This window comes from Microcaecilia unicolor, chromosome 6 (genome assembly GCF_901765095.1).
Source record: "Microcaecilia unicolor chromosome 6, aMicUni1.1, whole genome shotgun sequence".
Lineage (NCBI taxonomy): Eukaryota > Metazoa > Chordata > Amphibia > Gymnophiona > Siphonopidae > Microcaecilia > Microcaecilia unicolor.
Window position 1 is genome coordinate 182,414,238 of NC_044036.1, and position 14,612 is coordinate 182,428,849.

The following is a 14,612-nucleotide window of genomic DNA, read 5'->3' on the forward strand; positions in this document are numbered from 1 at the left end:
CATGGATCAATATTCATCAGGAGTTAATCAGGCAAAAGCTGCTCCTGTACAATTAAGTCCCACTGACCATCTCCCCACATGACACTCATTGATATTTAATCAGAAAGTGCTATTGAATATCATGTGTATCCACTGTGGGGCAGAGGCAGAACTGAAAGTTATCCAGGTACTGCCAGTAATCAGTTCCGGTGCACAGATGAAAATCCTGGCACGTAGGATTGCATACATAGCAGTCCTATCTTGTCCAGATAAGTATCCGGGTACTGGCGCTGGATATCAGTGGTACCTGGATAACTTCCAGAAGTTGCTGAGAACTCAGATATTAGTGTTGGATATGGGTCAACATATGGGTCTATTTTAGCTCAAGGAAGCCAGTGTTTAAAACAATGTTGTCTGTTAAGGGCTGAATATTGCCTGGAAAGTATTTAAATAGTGTTGACATCTTTGTTTTCATCATATTCCTTAATATGTTACCCTATGAACTGCTTTGTTAAGGATATTTTTGAAGAGTTAAAAACATTTTATTTTTCAATTCTGGTGAGACACGTTAGTTTGTGCTCATTGTGTTTCTCTAACAATTCATGGTACAACATGTATTTTAAAAATGAAAATGCTCCACATTTCATACAGGGACAGATATTTACCAATAACTTGCCTTTTATCTGGTGACACTTGAAAGGATACTTCATATCAAACAGTACCTTTAGCTATTTATCAGACATAAGTTGTGGGTAGCCTTACAAGGAAACTTCTGGACATCGAGGGGAGAATATTGAAACGGGGCAGTGAGCCACCAACAATATCTATAGCCATTGAGTTATGATAAACAACATACTTATTGTTTTGCAATAACGAGTCAACTTTGCAAACATTCAATAAATATGAGGAATCCATTATGAGAACAGTTTCAAAACTCTCCAAGCACAGAACTGTAAAATAGATGGAATCGTGCAAGAAACTATCAAGTCATGCTTAATTACATCAAGACAGAAGACAGTTATTACAGGCTATATGGCTACCCTTTGGCAAAGTGTCCCTCAAATGGGTCAAACATGCCATACACACAGGTGTTAGATATCAACATATCTATCCAGTTTCTCAATAACACACTTTCAATTGTTATACATCACATTGAACTTTATGAAATATTAACATGATTTTTTTTTCAAATTTTGTATTTTGTTGCATAGACAATTAGGCATGACGCTTGACTGTTGTTGCCCATTATGAATGGAAGCTCCAATGGACAGATCACTGAATTGTAATTCTGGGCATGCTCAGCATGAAATCGAGGCTAGCAAGAAACTTAACAGAAACCGAGGAGATGACATGGCAAGAGAATAGATCCATTTACATTTCTTAAATTCTTCATAGTACAAACATTTTGTTCAGTTTTCTTTCCTCTTATCTCAACACTGAAGTATTTGTTCACACTGGTAAGATTACCAGTTCTTGATTTCAGCAGCTTTTTGTCATAGGCATGGCTTAGCACTCTAATTGCACAGTAATGGGAAGGAATCTGCCAAAGGCAAACTCTCCTGCCCTTTTCACATTCAGTTGTGCTCTTTAATAGCTTTCTACACTCTATTGCTTCTGCAAACACCTGATGGCTAACCAATGACAAAGAGAAATTGAATTAAAGATTAAAATATATAAATAATCCATAAATAAGCAAATTAAAAATGAGGCATAAATAAATAAAATAAAACTGTATATGGTTAAGGCTGTCTTGGAAATAATACACGTGAAAAACAAAAATACATTATATAACGATGGGAAGAACTGTCCTTTGAATGTTGTTGAATGGCTTATTGATAGGTGATAGACATGCCTGGTCAGCATTTGTTCTGCGATCAAAGTCAGCCAGTTTTGCATTGCCTTTCAAAGTTCTATGGCCTCATATTTTCACTATAACAAACAGTGTTAGGTCCTAATTTAAGGTTCTCCTAGTTTCAGCACATTGTTCTTTGAAGGGGAAAGTAAAGAGAACACTGTATATGCACAGAGATCAGTGGTACAAACTGGAATGCTGAGGACAAAAAAAAAAGCATTTAGCTTGCAGCCCTCAATTCAAGCTCATTGCAAAAAACATGTAAAAAAATTTTTTGAGGACTTACAGCATGAGCTTCAGGTACTGAACACTGTGAGACTTATAATCACAAGAAAGGACCATGATTTGTCTCCAAGACCAACAAATAATTCCTCACCGCTGGTGCCATAAGTCTTAACAAACAAGAGAAATGGTCTGAGACACCAACTGTTCTTCAGTTCCACAGCTTGTAAGATTTTCTTATGTCATATTTCACGATGCATCTTAGAATACACATTCCTTATGGCTTATCTGCTTTAGGTTCAGCTAAACACAGTTAAAGACAAATGCATTAGTAGTAACAAACCAAATCTGTAACATCTTTTAACTCATCCAGTTCGATGTTTGAAATCTGAAAAAAGGTCATCTGTATAAGTTGTTGCATTAGTCACAGCAGCACCTGAGGAGTTTTATGTTTTTCAAAGCTGTAGAGAGAGAGAGAGAGAAGGAAGATGTTATGTCTAAAATATAATCTATCAACTCTCAACAATACCTTCCTGCTTTCTCAGTGTACATTATATAGAGACTGTACATCAAACATCTGGATATTATTCTACCAAAAATATACACACATATACAGAGAGTATAGCAGTGTCCCACCGCGCACGCACTGGTGCCTTCTTGCCTGATGCATGAATGCGGGTCCTCCAGTCTTTGTTTTTCTGCAGAGCTGAGAGAACACGTTCTGTGTTCTCTCCCTCATGCTGCGTTTTGACTAAGACTTCTTTGTGCCTTCCTATGCGGGTTTTTTGTTTATTTTTCAAGCATATTTTTTCTGCTTCCATTTTTCCCTTAACCCCTTGTTTTCGGTGTTTTCTTTATTTTTTGGTGTGGCTGTGCAGTTAGGCCGCAGCCCTGTCCTTAGTTTGAACTCTGCCCCTTTTGTACCTGTTCAAGACAGGAATTTAATTTAGCTGAGATATGTTTTTCGATGTTATGGAAGATCCCCAGTGGCTCAAGAAGTGCGCCAAATGTAGATGCATGATTTCTGCCATGGACCCGCAAAATTGGTACATCAGGTGCCTTGGGCCAGATCATGACCTCTATGATTGTGATCTCTGTTTAAAAATGCAAGTGAAAACTCAGCAAGTGCAACTGGCTCAAATGGGAGCATCTTTTTGGCTCCTCCAAGGCTGGACCATCAACTTTGGCACCAGTGGCATTGACCTCCATGGCTGTTCAAACTTCGGCATCCACTGGGAGTACGTCGATATCAAGTGGGTCTCCACCTGCCTTGATACCGGGCGCTGGTAGCAGGCCCTGGGACCAGTCAGCATCAGACCCGACACCGAGGACATGTACAGATTCAGTGTCATCTTCATTGGCACCGGGGGATTGAGGCTCTATGCATTGGGGGAAACCCAAGAAGCATAAGCACCAATCTTCGACGCATGCGCTTGGAAGCACCAGGACATCAGAACCTCCAATACCAGAAAAGCGCTGGCACTGGGAGGAAAGCTCTTTCTCCTTGGAAAAGGTGCCGGTACGCAAGTGTCAGAGCGGCCCGGTCCCTGCCACTGGTTCGGCACTGACATCTTCTCAGGCTTTCTATGGCCTGGCTCCCATGCCTTTGCCGATGCCCACATTTGATGAGCGGTTTTGCAATATGCTCCGAGGAGCTGGCGTACTCGCTGCAGGGGGCTCCTGCTTTAGCATCGAGGGATGAACTACCCCAGACCCTCTCCAAGGCTCCATTGGTGTTGGTGCCCAGATCTTCAATGCCGACACCTTTCTGGGTGTCTTTGTCGATGTCTGGGCAGGCAGTACCGCCTTTGACACATCAGGAGAGGAAGCTTCTCTGGAGTCCAAAGGTAGGACTGCTCCTCGAAGTTCCTCAGAGCGTGGACATTGTTGCACTATGCCAAAGCCAGTACAGACTCATTCACCTGCACCTGAGTATGGTGAACAGTCTGATTAGGACCGCTCATGGGAGTCAGATGAAGATCACATTACTTCTTGGAGGATTCATCATATGGAATTCCACCTGATCCTTCTCAAGAGACAAAGATCTCCACCAGAGGCGCTCTCTTTCACCAGTTTTGTGAGGGAGATGGCTGCGGCTGTCCCATTTAAGTTGGAGAGGGAGGAGGAGCCCAGAACAGAGATGTTGTCTCTTCTGTACTATGTCTCCTCCCAAGGAAGGGGTCACAGTACCATTGCACCCTATATTAAAGGACGCACTATTGAAAAACTGGAAGTCTCCCCTCACAGTGCAGGTCGCACCTAAGGAGGAAGATACGCGGTATCATATCCAGAAGGTTCCTGGATTTGAGAAGGCACAGTTGCTGCACAACTCCAAGAGTTCTTAGTCTTATGTCTTAGCACCCCTGGGACGAGAGGCTAGGACTTTGGATTAATTTAGGAGGAAGACTTTTCAGGCTTTGATGCTCGTTACCCACATCCAGTCCTACCAGCTCTACACGAGCCTTTACTTGGAGTTTCTGGTGAATAGTATACTGACTCTGGTGGACTTTCTCCCTTCAGAGCAGGCCGCAGAGCTTTGCCAGCTGGCCAACAAGCAGATGGAGTGTTGGCATTATCTGGCCAGGGGCACCTATGATACTTTTGATGTTGTGTCCAGACTCTCTGGAATGGGTGTGGGGATGCGCAGACTCTCATGGATGCATGTCTGACCTCAAACCAGTGGTTCAGGAGAGGTTGTCAGATGTGCCATGCCGAGGGGACAACTTGTTTGGAGAGAAAGTGGAGGAGGTTGTGGACCTCATTAAGAAATGTACGGAAACTATCCACACTCTCAGCATACTCTATCTGCATCTTCTTTAGCAAGAAGATTTTTGACTGGATCTAGGCGGCGTTTCTACTACTCTTAAAGGTGTAGGGTTCCACCTCCTGCTCGTTCCACTCAGGCTACTGAGGCCCATCATCCCAGGCCTCATCAGCCCTTTCTTCAAAAGTCCTAGCCAGCTCCTAAGTCAAAACAGAGCACGGGCTTTTGACTGGCTCTAGCAGAGAATAGCCGCACAAAAAGTATCCATCCCGAACAACCAACACAGATTGGCCCCTTGCAACCTTTGGCCGGTGGCTTTGTCTTGGATATGCACAGAATTGGTGACAGAGTTCTCCAAACTGTCCACTGAGAGTGTCTTTCATCAGCTTTCAGCACAAACAGGTACTTGCACAGGAAATATCCACCCTTCTACAGGCCTGAGTGGTTGAACCTATACCATCAGGGGAAGAAGGGAAGGGATTCTATTCCAAGTACTTTCTTGTGACCAAAAAAACAGGGGGATACCGGCCCATCCTAGATCTAAGGGCCCTGCACAAATTCCTAAAAGAAAAGTTCATGATACTTTACCTGGGCACCCTTCTTCCTCTAATTCAGGAAAATGACTGGCTATGCTCTCTGGACTTGGAGGATGCCTATACCCATGTTTCAATACTTCCAAGTCACATTAAGTATCTCAGATTTCAAATGGGGAAACGTCACTACCAGTATCGAGTTCTGCCTTTTGGCCTGGCATCTGCACCCAGAGTTTTCACCAAGTGTCTGGCGGTAGTCACAGTGTATCTACGCAGACTGGGAGTGTGTTTCCTTACCTGGATGACTGGCTGGTCACGATCACATCTCAGGCAAGAATCATTGAGGATGACTATTCAGATGTTGGAGCTACTGGGGTTTGTCATCAATTACCCCAAGTCCTACCTAAAACTAGTTCAACAGTTGGAGAACATAGGAGCCCTACTAGATGCCGTGCAGGCTCAGAACTTCCTTCCTCAAGCGAGAGCAGATACCTTAGTAATGCTTGCCTCACAGGTCTGCAGCAGATTTCAGCTCGGCAAATATTGAGACTGATGGGTCACATGGCCTCCACTGTGCATGTCACTCTCATGGTATGGCTGCACTTGAGAGTAGCCCAGTGGACCTTAGCTTCCCAAAGGCAACAAGGAACCTAACGGATGTCATTTACATTCCACCAGAATTGGCCCATGTCCTTCACTGGTGGACAATTTGGTCCATCGCCTTGGAAGGTATTGACAATGGATGCATCCAACCTGGGTTGTGGAGCTTATGTACATGGGCTTCACACTCGGGGCCAGTGGTGCACACAGGCGGTTCAGTTTCACACCAATCTCCTTGAGCTCAGGGCCATTTGGAATTCTCTAAAGGCTTTCAGAACCAAATTGACTCCAGAACCAAACTGTTCTCATTCAAGCAACCAGGTTGTGATGCTTTATGTCAACAACCTGGATCCTACCCTTTGTGTCAGGAAGCGGTGGGCATATGGCAGTAGGCAAGAACAACTGCCTGACAGACAGTTAAGGATATTCCAACCACACAAGTGGTCTCTAAACATAGGCATAGCCTGGAATATCTTCTGACAGTGGGGCATCCCCTTGGTGGATCTTTTCACCACTCATCTCAACCACAAAATCCCTCAGTTCTGCCTGCCCGCGGTGCTGGTTTCCCAGAACATCTTGCTGGGACATCATTGCTGGACCTGAATGGGACAATTGATGGCCAGGCCCCTTGAGTGACATCACTCTTGGGTGTGTAGTTAAGAATGCCAGGTCAGCGCCAGAGGTGCAACATTCCATGAGATGAACATCTTTGTCACGTTGATGGAGTGCGACTAAGGAGCTCCTTAGGGTGCTACTTTGGGTGGACTTTGGAGGGATTTTGGGGTTTTGGGTATTATGGGTAAGATTGGAGTGGTTCAGGAACCAGGGTGGTATGGGATGTTGTCTTCTGTTAAGTCTTGTGGGCAAGACTGTCCTGGTGTAACTGGTTATTTAAAAGTCATGGATGTGGATGGAGTCAGTGTTGGGAGTATGGATGTCTTGAAGGTAGGTATGATTAATGCTAGGTCTATTAAGAAAAAGGCTCTTTTGATTTATGATTCGTTGATGGAAGATAAATATATTTTGTGTGTGACTGAGTCTTGGTTATTGAAGTCTGATTTGGTTGTCTTGTCCAGTAGGGTTTAAATGGGAATGGGTCTGTTGTGTGCAAAGCAAAGGGTGGGATATGGTGATTTTCTTTAGGGAAAGTTTGGGTTTTCAGGTGGTGTATACAAGTGTGGATGGTTTTGGTGAATGTTTGGTCTTGAGGAAAGTGAGTGGTGATTTGTGTATTGTTCTTCTTTGTTTGATTCTTTGTTTCGATTGTGTGGTGACTATAAGAATATTTGTGTGTTGGGGAATTTTAATATTCCTTTTGATCCATTGGATGATTTATTTTTGAAAGGGGAACATTATGTTGTGTGGTCTGTCAGCTTTACAATTGACTCACTATAATAAACTTGGATTCAAAATAATTTATCTTTTTTTATATATGCACTTTAAAATGCTATAAATATTATAAAGTGTTTTAAACGTGCTCAGACCATACCATTTACACCCATTATATCCCCAAGAGGAATATGTGGTGGTGTCACAGTGGAACCATCATTGCACATACGATGTTTCGCCTCCTAATATTTGTGTATGTACATACAGCTGAGCCCAAGTAGATCTTTATCACCAGTGTATGCATATATCTATAATAAATATGTATAGGTCATAAACTACTCACATTAAATACTGTTAGGCTTGAGCTCAAACCTTCGCCCATACATTATGGTGCATTCCATATTACCATCCAATACATAGATAATAGAACATACAATACAACATTTGTTTGAACCTAAAGGAGGTATATGTTAGTTCATGACACCCTGATCTCACTTCCCCCACATATCTTACATAAACCAACCCACAATGCGATATACACATATATTCACACAGTTATTTCACTTCCCTTGGGGTATATTGTGCTCGTGCTTCATTAAAATCACATATCATTCATCCATTCCAATCTTGCCATCACAATAACTGCTCCCTTTAACTCAGACCGAGTTTCAAAAGTCTTCATCAGAAAGGGAAAAATACTAATCCTTTAAACCATTTTACAGGCATCATAAATCCCCCAGGTGGGAAGCCTCTGGAACCCTTCCTCACTCCACGTGGATTGTTGAAGGTGTCGTGTCAGTCACCAGTGGTGAGGGCTGTTGCTTGGGCAGATAATTTTTTTATATCATTTACTTTTTGTTTTAATAAAATGGATGCGTGTGTGAAGTCATGTGCTGAGATTTTATATGTTCAATCACAGTTTGACATTAAGGCACTGGTTGATAGGTGGTTGCCTACTTTGAGAATTGATGATGGGATCGCAGTTACTGAGGTGGTTGATAATTGGAACAAGACCTTGAGCGATGCTTTAGATGTGGTAGTTCCTTTGAGGAAGGTGGTGCAGAAGTCTGCTTATAGACCATGTCCCTAAAGAACTGAGCCCATGATGCAACTCTGGAGGGAATTGAGACAGGCTGAGAGAAAGTGGATGAAATCATGTGATTTAGAGGATTATGATAGTTATAAATTATGATTGTTAGAATACCTTGATCTCTGTGAATGGTTGAAAAATTATTATTTTCATAATCAGGTTTGGGAGGCATTGAATAGGCTACATGAGTTATATCATATTGTGAAATATCTGGTTAATGGCTATGATGGTAAATGTGTGAAGATGGGACCTGATGCAATAGCATATGCAGAGTTTTTGATGGATAAGATGTTTTTGTTGGCGAAGAGGATGTGAATTTGTGATGATCAGGGGAAGATTTGAAGAGTCAAGCTCCTGAATTGAATTGGATTGAGTTTGAGGAGGTAGGGGTTCAAGAAATTACATGGGTTGTATCTACAATTAACCCTACTCGGTCTTTATCGGACTCTTGTTCTTCAGGTGTCATTCGCCAAATGTCTGGTAAAATTGCTTTACCATTGTCTTGTATTGTGAATAAGTCTCTTAGTTGAGGGTAAGCTTCCACCTGCTTGTAGGCAAGCTACTGTAAAACCACTGTTAAAGAATGGAAAACTGGATCCTAAAAATATGAGTAGTTACAGACCTATTTCTGTTGTCCCATTGTTGGGTAAGGTTATTGAGAAGGCTGTGTTATTGCAACTTGAAGCCTTTGTGGAAGAGAATACATGTTTGAATAGGTTTCAGAATGGCTTTAGAAATGTCCATAGTGTTGAGACTTTGCTTCTTTCGACTACTGATACATTGAGGAGAGGTCTAGATAAGAACCAGTGCTACTGTTTGATTTCTTTACATGTGTCATCTGCCTATGATTCTGTTGATGGAAATATCTTGCTGGAGAGACTGCGGAAGTTGGGTATAGGGGATTTGGTTTATGCCTGGTTTGCCTCCTATTTGTTGGAGCGGGTTCTATTTCTTCAAAGTGGAGGGGAGGTGTCAAAATCTATCCCTCTTTTGAGAAGGGTTCCACAAAGTTTGGCTTTGTGCTTTTGTTCAACATTTATATGACTCCTTTGGGTGAGGTTCTTGAATCACTGGGTGTGGAATATTGATTGTATGCTGATGATATTCAATTTTTCTTCCCAATAGATGGATGGGGGAAGGAGTTGTCCGTGCATTTGACATCTTATTTGAATGTGATTTGTAAATGGATGACTGCTAATATGCATGCTTTGAATGTGGGTAAAACTGAAATTCTGGTGGTTGGGAGAGTGATGGATGAGTGTTGGCCTCTGACTCTTTGTGTGGGATCAATTAATTTACCTGTGAAGAAGAAAATTAAGTTGATGGGTGTAATTTTAGATTCCAACCTTATGATGAAAGAACAAATTCTGCATGTGGTTCAATCAGCTTTTCATCAATTGCATATGTTGTTTCGATTGAAACCCATGTTAAGTTTGCAGGATTTTCGGAGTGTTATTCAAGTAATGGTTCTGTCAAAGTTAGACTATTGTGATTCTCATTACTTGGGTGTGCCAGAGTATATAAGGCGTTGCAAATTGTGCAGAATTCAGCTGCTAGATTGATTGTTGGGATTTCTGAATTTCAACACATTACATCAGTACTAAAACAACTTCATTGGCTGCTGGTGAAATATAGAGACTACTGCTACTTCAGGAAGCAAGTGAAAGTCTGGCTGTTCTCCCAAGCCTTTAATACATAGAGTGACTGACTACACACTCATTCTGCACCTGAACTAGCTTGCTACACACATTGTAATTTAGATCAGTTTCTTATCTCTTGCTTAACTATACAACAAACTTGCCTTGAGTTTAGCTAACCATCAAATTATCCCAACTTTATACCATGCATCTTGTTCCCATCATATATCTGCCCATGGTCCCTCAGTTATATGGTAAGCAGTATTGTAGAAAGTCTTTACATCATATCTGTGTTAGCTGAATGTTCTAATGCATGCTTATTAGGTGTATCATTAGTATTATGCTAACACTGTATCATATCTCTGGTATTTGAATTCCATTAGATAAATGTGTATATTTTTGCTACTTTTTCACGGTAGTTCTATTATTAGGTTTCAATTTGAGCAGGGACTGTCTTTCTTCTATGTTTGTGCAGCGCTGCGTATGCTTTGTAGCGCTATAGAAATGCTAAATAGTAGTAGTAGTAGTAGTTTTTCAAATTTATTTCATTTATTGTATTTATTCTTGGTTATTTTACTATTGTTAAGCTGTTAACAAAATTGTACATTTTATGTTAACTGTACTTCTGTACACCGCCTTGGGTGAATCTCCATGAAGGCAGTTAATAAATCCCAATAAATAAATAGAGTACAGTATAAAATTTTGACTCTTATTTCCCAAGTAGTTCATGGCAGTATGCCATGGTACTATGACCAGGATTTCACGTTGTCATTTTCTGATAGATCGTTGAGATCTGACTTTGCTAAATGTTTGGATTTAAGATTGGTAATTTAAAGTGCATTATGCTGTTACCCGAGCAGCAGCATTCTCAGTTGCAGGAACGCTTTGCCTGGCCAGTTGCGAATTATTTCTAGTATACATCAATTTAAGAATATACTGAAAACACAGCTTTATGTATAAGCTTTTTTTTGATGGACAATATATGGTTGGGAATTTGTGACAGCAGTATTGTTATGTATGTTACTGAATTTTAATACATACTTTTTCTTACAGAAACTGCTTAGGGTATAAGCGGGGTAAAAGTGGTTAAAATAAATAAAATCATGATTCTTATCGCTCCTTACTGGCTGCGGCAGATCTGGTTCCCTCTTCTGGAGTTGTCCTCCGAAGATCTGTGGAGATTAGACTGTTTTCCGACTCTCATCACACAGAATAAAGGTTCCCTTCTGCATTCCAACCTCCAATCCCTGGACCTCATGGCTTGGTTGTTGAGAGCATATAACTCGAACTCCTTCAATTGCCTGAGGGTATCTCCTGTGTTTTGCTGACTTCCAAGAAAGATTCCACTAAGAGATATTACTCTTTTAAGTGGAAAAGGTTTGCCATCTGGTGTGAGGGCAAGGCCTTAGATCCCTTCTCTTGCCCTACACAAAAACTGCTTGAGTATATCCTTTGAAAACCAACTCTGTAAGGGATCATCTCAGTGCAACTGGCACTTATCACCACCGTGTAGGAGGTAAGTTCATCTCTGTACAGCTTTAGTTGTTCACTTCATGAGAGGTTTGCTGCTGACAAAGCCCCCACCAATCCTCCCACTGTGTCATGGGATCTCAACAGTCCTCATCCAACTGATGAAAGCTCCTTTTGAGCCTCTGAATTCCTGTCATCTGAAGTTTTTGACCTGGAAAGTTGTGTTTCTGGTGGAGGTCAATTCAGCTCACAGAATTAGTGAGTTCCAAGCCCTGGTAGCTCACGTACCATATACTAAGTTTCATCACAACAGAGTTGTCCTCTGCACACACCCTAAGTTCCTTCCTAAGGTAGTGTTGGAGTTCCATCTTAATCAGTTAATTGTTTTGCCAACATATTTTCCAAAACCTCATGTCCATCATGGTGAAAGTGTACTGCATACTTTAGATTGTAAGCGAGCCTTAGTGGAGACAAGCCCACCCAGCTTTTCGTTTCTTTTGACCCCAACAGGTTGGGGGTGGCCATCGGGAAACACACACTTTCAAACTGGATAGCAGATTGCATCTCCTTTGCTTATGCACAGGCTGGGCTGACTCTTGAGGGTCATGTCACAGCTCACAATGTCAGAGCAATGGCTGCGTCAGTAGCCCACTACAGATCACCCTTCATAGAGGAGAAATGCAAGGTTGTGCCATGGTCTTCAGTCCACACATTTACTTCCCACTACTGCTTGGATCAGTCGGGTTAGACAGGGCAGTTCTGCAGTATTTGTTCTGTGTCTAGAATCCAACTCCACCCTCCTAGGTCCTGTTTTATTCTGCTCCAGGCTGCACCTACACAGCTAGTATGTATGTAGTTTAAGGTTGATTGAAGTTTTAGTCTCAACGTTTTGAGATTCAATTATCCTATCTTTCTTGTTTTTGGTGAGCCTGGTAGCTAGTGATTCCCAAATGTGAGAATAAGAAAGCCTGCTTGTCCTTGGAGTTCCTTCAAGGAACTCGCTGCTAAGTGCATTTCTGATTTTTATTCTTATAATTTCAACTGTCTGGCTATAGATTTAGCTACGTATCTATTCTCTGGACTTTAATTGCTTAGTTAGATTGTACTGAATGTATCTAAACTGTGCTGTACTGCTCTGTCTTCTATCCTAGGGAAAAAAAACGACAAATAAAGCCCACCTTTCTCATCTCTTCCTCTGCCTAGCCCCCTAGCTCTGATAGAGGGAAAGGCATTTCAAACTGTCTCTGGTCTATCACTTTGCTAACTCTTGTTGAAGTTTCCAAATATTGGCTCTGCAAGGTTTATCTTCCATTGCCAGGCCTAGGTAAAGAGAGTAGTTTTAATCTTCAACTGGTCTAGTTTGCAATTAGTGATTACATTTTAAGAAACTACCCTTCAGAACCAAAGAGAGGTGTAGTAAGGTGGTCAATACAGCCTTGGAGATAGGTTTCACAACTAACACATTCTACGGGTACTTGGTTGTTTGGATGTATGGGGTAAGAAAGAAGCACTGTGGGTTAAACAGGTAAAAGGGAAAGGAAAATGTATATGCATTGGTGTAATATACAGCTCACCTTCACAGTCAGAAGAAATGGACAGAGACTTAATTGAAGACATCCACAAAATAGCTAGGAAAGGGGAACTACTACTGATAGGTGATTTCAACATGCCAGACGTTGATTGGGGCGTCCCTGCTGCACGGTCATCTGGAAACAAAAGATCTTGGATTCTGTACAGGAAGAATTGTTTCAGCAGTGGGTAACGAAGCCGATGCAGGATGGAGCTATCCTAGAGCTGGTGCTCACAAACGGGGAAAATGTTTCTGATGTTATGGTGAGAGATCATCTGGCATCTAGTGACCACCGAATGTTGTCACTAGACAGTATTAAGACAGAAGAGGAGAGGGCTTATTCAAGATTGAAGGTCCTAGATTTCATAAGAACTAACTTTGCCAAGATGGGGGAATTTCTCAGGAAAGAGTTAGCTGAATGGGAACAGCTGAAGGAAGTAGAACAGCAGTGGGCGAAACTGAAAGGAGCTATATTAAAGGTGACAAACCTTTATGTTAGAAAACTACATAAAAGTAAGAGGAAAAGAAGGCCACTCTGGTTCTCAAACATAGTAGATGAAAAGGTATGGGAAAGAAGGTTAGCCTTCATACATTACAAGAAGACTCAGAAAGAGGAGGACAGGCAAAAATATCTGGAAAAGCTAAGAGAAACTGGAAAAGCTGTCAGGAATGAGAAGAGGCAAATGGAAGAAAGGATACCCAATAAAGTAAAATTGGAGGACAAGACATTTTTCAGGTATATAAATGACAGGAGGAAGTACCATAATAGCATTGTGAGACTCAAAAGCTGAGGGTGACAAATATGTACAGGCTGATAAAGATAAAGCTGAACTGCTTAACAATTATTTCTGTTCTGTGTTCACGGAAGAAAGGCCGGGGGCAGGATCGCATTAAACAAATGCTAATAGGAATGGATGTATGGTAGAGTGGGACCGATTTTCGGAAGACTCTATTTTGGAGGAGCTGGCTAAACTAAGACAAAGCGAAGGAGCCTGATGGGATATATCCAAGTGTACTTAGGGAGCTTGGAGATCTTCTTGCGGCACTGTTCCTTAGAGTCTGGAGTGATCCCGGAGAAGGAAAGATGTGGTCCCTCTGCACAAAAATGGAAGTAAGGAGTAGGCTGGGAATTACAGACCTGTCAATCTGACCTTGGTGGGGAGTAAACTAATGGAAACGCTTCTAAAGTGGAGGATTGTGATGTTTCTCAAATCAAATGGACTGCAGAACCCGAGGCAGGCTGTGTCAGGTAAATCTGATTGATTTCTTTGACTGAGTGACCAAACAGTTGAATGTGGGAGGGGCGCTAGATGTGGTATACTTGAATTTTAGCAAAGCCTTTGACATGGTCCCGCACAGGCGACTGATAAATAAACTGAGTGCCCTCGGTATGGGACCTAAATTGACTGTATTAAAAACTGGTTAAGTGGAAGGAGACAGAGGGAGCTTGCTCTGAGGAAAGGGCTGTTATCAGTGGTGTATTGCAGAGTTTGATCCTTGGGATGGCTCTTTTTAACATCTTCGTCAGTGATATTGCGGAAGGACTGTCTGGTAAGGTTTGTCTCT

The 14,612-nt window shown here is 41.8% G+C and overlaps 1 protein-coding gene across 1 annotated transcript in view; it reads right to left on the reverse strand.

Annotated features, from left to right (window-relative positions):
* Positions 1-333: 333 nt before the first annotated feature.
* BSN (bassoon presynaptic cytomatrix protein) overlaps positions 334-14,612 on the reverse strand; it is a 304,960-nt gene continuing 290,681 nt past the window's right edge. The window contains exon 11 of the mRNA XM_030206778.1: positions 334-2,514. The gene's annotated coding sequence lies outside the window, so the exon portion shown is untranslated. The remainder of the gene's footprint in view (positions 2,515-14,612) is intronic.